General features: G+C 30.1%; 1 protein-coding gene across 1 annotated transcript in view; it reads right to left on the reverse strand.

Moving 5' to 3' along the window:
- The window catches only part of LOC117175374 (GTP-binding protein RAD-like), a 256,115-nt gene that overhangs the window by 25,580 nt on the left and 219,053 nt on the right, over positions 1-11,482 (reverse strand). The window lies entirely within an intron of this gene.

Genomic DNA, 11,482 nt, shown 5'->3' on the forward strand with positions numbered 1-11,482 from the left:
CAAAAATAATAATTTTTAATCAAGAATATAAATGTTTCACCAAAAAAGACGCATTTTGAACAAAATATGTATACGAATTTTCAACAAAATAGTTCAATTTTTGAAATGTAAATATTAAATCAAACATGAAATAGTTAAAGATTGAATGAAAAAAAGTTTTAAAACAAACAAAACGCATTTTCAACAAAATAAATGAATTTGTAATCAAAGAAATACATTTATAATTAAAATTATGAATCTTTCACGTTAGAAAATGAATTTTCGACCACAAACCTTAATCTTTTACCAAAAAAATTAATCTCAGACAAAATACATCAAGTTTAATCAAATAATTAATTTTAACAAAATACAAGAATGATAAAAAAGAGATATTCCGGGTTCCAATTGTGTACAAAAATACAAACTTTTGCCGACGTTTCGTGAAAATTTTTAATTGAAAAAATTATTTTTTAGCCCAAAAAATATATTATTAACAAAACAGTTAAATTTTCGTCTGACAAAATTAATTTTCTCCTAAAAAAGACGAATTTTCATCAAAATATCTAAATTTTCAACTAACAAAACTAACTTTTAAACACATAATTGAATAGCTTTTTTCTCGGTATTTCTATTTTTATATATTTCATACAGTTTTGATATGTTTATATTTTATGTTATCTTTTTTTTCATTTTATTCTTCAAAATTGTATATTTATTGTAAAATTTGGTTTGAAAATCGCGGGCTTTTCATCACTTCTGATTGCGGTTTAATCGTAGCCAATCAAAACAGTGGGAAGTTGTGACAGAACTCTACCTACAGGATCTCTATTTCCAAATAAGGATCCTGTGGAGAAGGATGCGACAATGTTCCCCCTCCACGAACCCGTGAAAACTGGACAGGAAGTAACGTCAGACTCCCTGAGCACGATCGTACTTTTAACCTCAAACCATGATCCAACAAACCATGGTCCCGCCAATTCTATGCTCAAATACGTTCGACTTGGAGTGACTTGGGGTGAACCGACGCCCCCCCACCATACTCACTTCATTGGTGCGAATGGAAGGGGAAGCCAACTGCCGCACTCGATTCAAGATATCAGAAAGGTCGGGTGCCCTAGGGTGCCGAATCTGATTGCAAAGATATTATAAACGTAGATGCCGTGCGGGCTTAGTTACCCGCGATAAATATAGACAGCGCGTCCGGCGAAAATTGTCAGTTCCCCTCTACCCACCGCTCCCCGGCTATAGCCCTATCGACAACAGCCACTTGGAGCGCTGTAAGCAACTCTGAATAGGTCCCTCGAGGTGCACTAAGGGTAACTTAACTTAGACAAGAACCATTGAATTTGCAAGTATATTCCCATTGGGCACAAAATTTGGCGACGTCTTTACGACATCGTTACGACATCTTTACGACAATTTTACGACACCCTATGTCCATGTCGTTAAGGTGTATTTACGATATCGTAAATGAGTCGTATGGTCTGACGATGTCTTTACGATATCGCAGACACCGAAACGACATGGGCATAGGATGTCGTAAAGTTGTCGTAAATATGTCGTAACGATGTCGCAAAGACGTCGCCAGATTTTGTGCCCACTGTGTTGCCAATTAAAACATTATTACATTTATTATAGGCGTAAAAATACACGCTTTGCAAAAAGTGCTTAATTCAATAAATACCAGAGATCAAAATCCACGAATTATTGTTATTATTATATGCAAACAGATAAAACTTTTAGTTTCATGTGTGTGTATATGTATGTATATATATATATATATATATATATAGATCTGTAATATTATTGAGTATTTATTTTAATATTTGTATAGTTTACAATTTTGACGTTTGTTTTTTTATAATACTCGTCTACTCAATTTTCCGTATGTATTTTCTATTTCCTTGGTTGTTGTATATTCTAAAAATTTTACAAAAATAGAACTATCATTCGAATTAGTAGGGATATTGTAGCAAGTAGAAAAATGATTATAATTATTTTGATTATAATTTTCATTGTATATACATTAATACATCAAAGTTTGACATTTTTTATTTGTAAAAGTTTAAATTTAAATCTTGAAGTGTTATAATTAAAAGTTATTGAATTTTCAAAATATTGACCTCCAAATTATTTCATTAATTAAACTTATAGTTTAAAGGAACAAAAATGATAAAAGTTTTATATTTTGAAATTGAAAATTCTACAATTTCCATGACTTACATTTAAAATTTCATGATTTCGGAAGATTTAGAATTGAAAATGCTTGTCTTTTAATGTTAAAAATCGTGACGATTTATGAATTGTTATTTATAAATTTTTCAGAATTCAAGAGTTTCTAATTGTAAATGTTAAAAATGGTAGAGTTTCAAAATCGAAATTGTTGAAATTAAGAATTTTCCATTGTAAGTCCTCAAAATTGATTTATTACAAAAAACTGTTGCAAATTAAATAACTTTAAAATGTATTTCTTTGAAATTGAATAATTTATAATTACAAATTTTCAACATTTAAAAATTGTCAATTGTAATTCTTCAAAACTGCACAACTTTGAATTGCAAATCATTTAAAATTGAAAACTATCAAATTTTCTTAAAGTTGAAAATAATTTTTTTTAATAATAATATAATCAAAAAGATCAACACCGTTAACTGCATTTTTAATAATTAATAAATATTTTTAAATAATTTTTTTCAGTAATTAAAATGATTATTTTAAAAATATATATATAAATTAGATAGGCCTTTGGAACACTCTTGAAGAGTTATAAACTGAAGGTCAAGTTCTTTAGCCAGATATTTCTGATAAAAATAAAAAAGATACAGAATTAAAAAAATTTTTGAGATAATTTTTGTATGATTTATAAATTCTATGTAAGGCTTTTTGTTGTACTCGAATATTCAAACAATTTATCTTAGCGACTGTATTCCATCAAATGAAATTGATCAGTTATAGCTTTTTCAAAAATTAAAAAAAAAAACGATAATGAAATTTTTAACTAATAAACGCACTGCATGAAAAAAGTAAAAAGAAGAAAAATGTTTCTTTTTGATAGACGTACAAAATTATGATAACAATTTTTCAAATTTAAAAAAAAACAACGAAAATTCAAATTTTGAACGCATTAAAATGATTGTAAACCCACAAGTCTCATTTTGCGATTATACTGTGCAATATGCAAACGTTAAGCTTATTAAAATACAAAGGTAAACTGCAAACACAACTTAATTTTTTAGTAAAGTTTAGGTTTTCAATTTTCGCAACTTTTTTCCTTTCGAAGGTAAATACAAAAAATTAAATACATTTCAGATTGATAGGAAAGTTTAGAAGTAACTTTCAATATTTGAGAATTAACTTCATTAAGCAAAAATTATAAACGCTTACTGAAATTCATATTTTTTGATACTTTTCAATGTGAAAAATTCACGGTTGAGTCGCTTTGTATATAAACAGATTTATCAGATTGCCTGAGAAAGGAGATCGAAATCGAATATCGCGCTCTAAAAACAAAACACTCACATCCCATTGGGCAAAAAATTTAGCGACGTCTTTACGACATCGTTACGACATCTTTACGACAATTTTACGACACCCTATGTCCATGTCGTTAAGGTGTCTTTACGATATCGTAAATGAGTCGTATGGTCTGACGATGTCTTTACGATATCGCAAAGATATCGAAAGGACATGGACATAGGATGTCGTAAGGGTGTCGTAAAGATGTCGTAAATATGTCGTAAAGATGTCGTAACGATGTCGTAAAGACGTCGCCAAATTTTGTGTCCACTGGGATGCATCTAATTCCCACGTGCCAGATTATGCAGTAGCCATTTAATGGTTTTACGCAAATCTTTGATCAGATAATCTGATTGTTTTGTTTCAAAAAATTATCAAGTGAATCAAAATGTCATCAGTTAATCATTGTGTATACTCTGCATGTGCAAACATCAGAGGTGAGGGTGTGATTCTCTTCTGCTTCCTGCACAAAAACGACCCGAGATATGAGGAGTGGTGTGACAATGCTGGTAAGAAATTGTAAATTATTAATCTTTTTGCTTGATATTTAATACAGAAGGTGTATTTTTTATAGGTATGTTTCAATATATTTTGGTACATCCTCCTGAAATCAATTTTTAAAACTAAACATCATTTTTAATCTATCCAGGTGCCTTAGAAAATTTTTTTTATTATCTTGAAGGGAGTGTATACACGTACCGAAAAATCAGGCTATTTATACAGAAATTTCGGTATAAAAAGCTCTTTTTTGAGCTCCACCACATTGTGTCGAAAAAATCCGGCTATTTGTACCAACATTTTGGTACAAGCAGCCTCAGTCCAGCTTGAAATCTTTGAAAATTATTAGAAAACCTCAACATTTTATTTCAAAATAATAAACAATCTCAATTTGTTTCAAACCCTTTGAAATCTTCTTAAATTATTTTTGAATTTTGTTCAGAAATATTAAATATCTTATTAAATGATTCCATTTTTCTAAATTGATTGTAAAATCTTGCAAAAAAATGGTCTCAAAATCTTCAATATCTTTTTTTACAATTTTCTAAATATTGAAAGTTTTAAAAATATTTGTAAACATTTTAAAATTATGTAATTTCTTAAAATAAAAAGTCAACGTTTAAGTTAAAAATCATCAAAAACCTCACATTTGTTTCAAATTTGTTGAAATCTTCAAACTATAATTCAAATTTGTTCAAAACTTTTAAGTATATTTTTAAATGATTCGCGTTTTTCATAAAAGTTTTGTACAATTCTGCAAACAAAATTACCTCGAATTCTTGCAGCTTATTTTTTAGTACAATTTTGTATATTAAAAAGCTCCGGATTCATAAAATTTTCGAAATTATAAAATTTCTGAAATATAAGAATCCAGAATTTTAAAACTACCGACAGTTTATAATATTGCTAAATTTCAAAATTTCCGGGCAGAAAATTGTCAAATTATACAAAATCTGAATTAGAACATACCAGAAATTGTAAAAAAAATTTAATAAATATTTTTTTATTATTAAAAATACAATAATCAAATATTTTTATCATAGAAATATTTTTTAAGGTTTACAAATTTCGAAATTATTCTTTGAATTTAAAACAACAATAATTATATAAAAACAGTATAAAAATAAACTAAAAAATCTATCTGCTTCGAACGCAGAAAACGTTATTTTCACTTTTTTAAAAATTAGTGATTCAATTTTGAAGACATTTTTTTTTTAACTTTGTAAATAATATGCAGATTTTCAAAGAAAATGTTTCCTTGAGAAATATATATTTGTGATTATTGTTATTTCAAGTCCAAACAATAATTTAAAATAAATTTGAATTTTTAAAAAGTTGTCGTTTACATAAATATAAGTAAGAAAAATCTGCCCGCCTCCCGGGTACATTCTCTACGCGTGCTGCCTAGGGCGCGCGACTGTTGGATCGCGCGCTTCGCGCTCTTAATGTGTTTACCTCGCGCTACGCGCTCGATATTTGTGCATGGACTTTTTAAAACTAAAGGTGAAAGCATCGACAACAGTAATTTGGTGATTGTGAATACTCTTTTTTTAAAGCTCCTTTGGCTTTAACGAACACATTCTCATCACGTATCTCGTGCTTCGAACTCGAGTTTATCCCGGAAATTTTACATCATTCCCATAAATGTATATTACTATAATTGATAACTTGCATTGGTATCAAAACAGACGAAGTTTCATTGTCTTGATTTTAAAAAATGCGCATTTTTTAAAACAAAAACTGTTATTCAACGTTTTATTGCAACTTTTGTCGTTTTTCCATAAACTGAATTTGCATATTTCCAATGTTTGCTTTATCATTTCAACTTTACACATACGGTCTACTGAGCAGCCTTAGCGTTTTTTAACTTTTAAACTATTTGTTGCATGCAAAAATTTAACTTTTGGATTTTCTATTATTTTTTATCTTGTCAAAATTTAGATTTTGGATTCATCAAGAATATTCAAAAAGTTATGATAATCTTCTAGGGCATTTAGAATTCAAACTTTTTCTACTCTTGCCATTTTTTCATATCGTCCGTTAATTGGCCTAAATGGTTCATTTTCATGTGCTTTTTGGAATTTTGTAAATGCTATAACTCTAATCATTTTTAATTTTATGAAAAAGGGAATAGGATAAATTGTTTGACTTTTTAAACACTATGAATATCCGTACAGAGAATTCTGAGAGAATACCTTATCTGATGAGAATGTAAAAAAAACCATAAATAAAAATTTGTTTGCTCTACCTTCGGTGAAAAAACGTTATCTATTTATTTTTGCTTAGCTTGTGTCGTGTGTCGAAAAATTTTATTTTTGTATTTCCAATGTTTTTTTATAAATAAATCTAATTAACTCTTTGTTCGGATTCAAATATTCATTTAATTTTGGTTTTTCGGGTTTTGAAAATGGTATAAGTTTGGTAATTTTTATTTGATCAAAAAGAAATCATGCGGATAAATTATTCGTATTTTTTTTACTATAAATAGTTATCGATAGAATTTTAAAATCTTGAAAAAAAGTGTTCTCAAAAATTTTGAAAACACTCCGTTTGAATTGTTATCAAAAATGGCTTGCTAACGAACTCGATCTTTCTTTTCTGTCCCTCAAACTGTTGTAAAACTCTGCAAGAAATGACCTAAAAATATACCAAATTTGTTTTACAATTTTTTTAATCTGTTTAAATGTTTTGAAATATGTTTAAACAGTCTCGTAAATTTACTAATTTTTATAAATAAAAACTCGAAATTTTATTTCGAAATCATCACCAACCTCAATTTTCTTTTAGATCCTCCAAAAAAAAAATGTCACAGTAAAATGTAATATACAAATTATTAAAATCTCAATTTACACAATTTCTGTTAAAATCTTTTCAATTTCTTTTAAAAAATGTAGAACTTGAAGTATCTTTTACAAAGACTTTCAATTTTCCTGAAATTGTTGTGAAATCCTAAATAGATTGCCTAATAGTCACCCAAATTTTATTTAAAAATTTTGAAATGTTTTTAAACGTTCTCTTAGAATTACGTCATTCTCGAAATATAAATTCAAAATTTCTTCTGAAATTATTTTCTACATTTTTTCATAAGTTTCAAATATCTTTATACAACCATTCTAAGTTCTCTTTCAGTTGTTAGGATATTCTGAAAAAATTGTCTCATAACCTTAAAGATATTTTTTTACCAATTTTGTAAGTATTTTGGAATGTTTTGAAATACTGTTAAACCTTCCATTAAAATTACGTAATTTTTGAAAAGAATAAGTCAAAGTTCGATTTCGAAAAGATCAATATCCATAATAAAAATAAAAATGTAAAAAATAATTTCAAATTATTTTTGAACTTTTTTCACAACTTTTAAATATCTTTCAATATGATTCCATATATATTTTGCAAACAGTTTTGTAAATTTTTTGAAATGTTTTGAGATATTTTGAAATGTTTTCGAACATTCTTTGAAAACTGTAATTTTTAAAAATAAAAGATCTAAATTTGATTTTGAAATCGTCAAAAATCTCAATTTTCTTTTAAATTACTTTAAATCTTTTCAAATGATTGATTTATCTATAATAAGAATAGATATGATTGATTTTGAGGCAATTTTTTGCAGAGTTTCACAAAAACTTAAGAAAAACTGGGTTTCATTTTAAAAGATATGTACAATTTTTGAAAAAATGTGAAAAATAATGGGAAAAGATGTCAAAAAATGCTAAAGAAAATTGAGATTTGGATAATTTCCAAATTAAAATTTTAAAATTCTATTTTCAATAATTACATAATTTAAAAGTAATGTTTACAAGTATTTCAAAACATTTTAAAAACTGTAAGAAATGTGGACGATTTTAAAGCAATTTTTTGCATGGTTTAACAACAATTTTAGAAGAAATGGAAAAAATTTCAATAGATATTTAAATAATTTCTATTGAATATCTATTGAAATTTTTTCCATTTCTTCTAAAATTTTTGTTAAACCCTGCAAAAAATTGCTTTAAAATCGTCCACATTTCTTACAGTTTTTAAAATGTTTTGAAATACTTGTAAACATTACTTTTAAATTATGTAATTATTGAAAATAGAATTAAAAAAATTTAATTCGGAAATTATCCAAATCTCAATTTTCTTTAGCATTTTTTGACATCTTCTCCAATTATTTTTCACATTTTTTCAAAAATTTCACATATCTTTTAAAATGAAACCCAGTTTTTCTTAAGTTTTTGTGAAACCCTGCAAAAAATTGCCTCAAAATTGTTCAGATTTTGTTTTACAATTTTGTAAATCTTTGGAAATGTTTTAAATAAAAATTCAACACTTTTACTCTCAAGTTACAAATTAATAAAGAGAACAATTATTATTCTATATTGAACATTCTATATAAAAACTAAATTGGACATAAACATTTCTTGAACTACTAAGACTTTTGAATGTAAACATTTCAATTTTTAAATTAAAATATGTAAATTTTTTAATTTTTAACAGATCCATAATAATCTTGTAAAATCATTTACTGTTTAATTTTTAATATTTTTAATTCAATATTGAAGTTCGACTCCTAAGACTACGACCTAAGTTGTTGACATATTCATAAACATTTTTTACAGGGATTGCGGAAGGGAAATGCCGTACAACACGTTTAAGGCTATGCCACCTTCACTTCCGATCTGCATATTTTACGACTCCTGCCCCTCATCAAAAGTTGATTTGTACTGCAGTTCCTATCCACTACCATCAAGTGGATGAGTACATGCCAGAGTTTGACAAAAAATCTGCAGAAAGAAAATACGAGGTAAGTAGCATTAATCCCCCACCATCTCTTCCAAAGGGTTTTCAGGAAGAAATTGAAGTCAGGCCACCAGGAGAACATGGAATAGTCACCAACGAAGATGAGAAAGTTGGCGAGAAGAGCGATGCCGATAGAATGCTAATGTTGTAAGCTGAGAATAACATACTTCGTGCTATGCTCTCAAATAGACTATACAAAAAAGTGCAAATGCAAAGCCTCCACAGTCTGCAGAAGAACCGCCTAAATTCGACCTTGACACATTTTTGGATGAACAGAAAGTCCAGGGAAAGCTAAGCAGGGCAATGATAAAACTGCAGGTTAGACCTCATACCAAGTGGCAAGAACCTTATTCCTCGAATGAGAGATTGTTGGCTATTCTTTGGCATTACCATTCAGCATCTGCGTATGAAAGAATGCGGAAGGCAGGTTTGATGCTGCCACATCCAAGAAGTGTGAAAACTTGGATTGCTCAAAACGAGGTATATCCTGAATTTCTTTCTGTCTCGATGACAACTTTGACAGAAGTCTTGAAAAAATTTCCAGAATGTGCAAGAAGTTGCGTGGGAAAAATGGATGAAATGAACATTATGAAGCGTTTGGAGTACGACTCCAAGATGGATATCATTGAGGGGTTTGAAGATCTTGGCCACCTGGGCAGAACAGATAGGCGTGTCAATCAAGTTTTTGCAATGACTCTGAACGGTTTGCATACTTTTTATCGGTGGCGAGTCATAATTTTTTACGTTTTAGCCCATAAAAATGTTTACGCAGACAACATAGTTACTCTAATGCGACAAACTTGTGACGAAGCCGGAGAATGCGGTGCTGACGTAAAGCTTATCGTTTGTGACCAAGAAAGTCCTAACAGATCAGCTTATACAAAACTGGGAGTCACTGAAGCAAAACCGTTTTTCCTGCGTGGAGAAAAAAGATCTTGGCTTTTCATGACTTTTGTCACATCATAAAAAACCTTATTAGTGCTTGGCAAAGGTACAGGATCCTCATAATTGAGGAGGAAGAAGTTTCTTTCCAGGAGTGTGGAACACTTGCAGCAGCCATGAAAGCGGCGAAAAAATCAAATGTTGCAGGAGTCGAAACATCCAAAACGATCATTAAATCGATATGGTTTGTGGAAAAGATGAATGTCGTAGTAGACGTTTGCAACAGTAGCAATGTTTAGGACAAAAATCCCATGAAACGCCCTCTGTCTCACGAAAATCCTGGAAGTATTGAAGTTCTAGAAAACTGTCTGATATGGGGACCTACTATCCACGTGAGAAGTATATCAGGAAAACTGACAAGGTTACCTTGTTTCCAAGCACTTGAGGGTACTGTAAGAGCTTTACTGATTCTTTACCGGCATATGGTTTATACCTACACTTCTTTTCAGCTGTGCACAGTCATTTGCAATACAGATTCCTTCGAGCAATTGTTTTCCAGATTGCGAGGACGCAATGGATTCAACTCAAACCCCACATGTCGAATGGTTCGTTTGACCTTTCGGATCTTCGTTTCTGTGAAGGATATTGTAACTTCAAGCAGCGGTAATACCAGTCCTGAGGATGAATCATACTTGACACCGATATCACCAGCCGCACTAAAAGAGCAGTTGAATACTCTCATTGCTCCCGAAGAAGTCAACGACGAGAGGACGATGCAGTTCTTTGAAACTGGTGCTATTGAAGACGCAGATGATGCAATGAAATCAGCTGAAATTGAATATGATCTTCCTGAACTCGATGAAACACGTGGAACTATTCAAGACGATGATCAGGATGGCAATGAAACCGTCAATGCAGGCGGCAGTAATAATGAAACGGCCTTCTCTGGGATTAGTACAACAGTTGAAGGACAATCTGTGACATTCTTTGCAGGTTGGAGCACCTACAAAGTTGTCAAGGAATATAAGTGTGATGAGTGCCTCTCTGAGATGCAAAGTCTCCCGATGCAGATCAAAGGGACATAAATGACACGTATATTAATTTTCGAGAGTAAAATACCCAAAAAAGCTGGAAACTGATTCTGTTGAGGAGGCCTACAGATCAATTTCGTGACATTGCAACAATCAACTTGCAAACTTTCGTCACGAAATTTAAGCCACGTATGCAAAAGGAAAGAATAAGAGAAAATTTTTGAAGGATGCTATAGCGGATGTGAGCAAGGTGTACCCAGATTGGTATAATGAAAATCACCCCTGCTATCAGCACAGGCTGTATGGAACATATCTGTTGTTCACAGCTAAGACAAGCTGTTTCGCTTGTTGTGTTGTAGCTAACATGTTCTGCAAAGATTGTTATAATAATACAATTATTTTATCTAAAAAAGTATGTATAATTTATTCCGTTTGTATTAGGTCGAAACGCCTAATGCAAAGTTAATTTTGTATTATGTTGAAACGCCTAATGCGAAACTAAATGTGCCCTACTTTGTGAAGTAGAATACAATGTCTGCTCTTTATAAGCAAACCATTTTATATGTTACAGATTTTATGTTACATACTAAATTGTTTGTGATCAAAAGCAGGGTGGAAGAGTCCTACGTATAGTAATAATACGTGGGGAACCAATTAAAAAAAGCGTTGTAACTCTACCTTCTGGGTGGCGTAGAAATGAGTTAATTTTCGTGTAATTGTTTAAGATTTAATTGTTCAAATGATTTGGCATCATTAAAAATTACTCCCTCTGGAATAAAATAATCCATAAATCTTTTTAG

The sequence above is a fragment of the Belonocnema kinseyi genome, chromosome 6, assembly GCF_010883055.1.
Source record: "Belonocnema kinseyi isolate 2016_QV_RU_SX_M_011 chromosome 6, B_treatae_v1, whole genome shotgun sequence".
NCBI lineage: Eukaryota > Metazoa > Arthropoda > Insecta > Hymenoptera > Cynipidae > Belonocnema > Belonocnema kinseyi.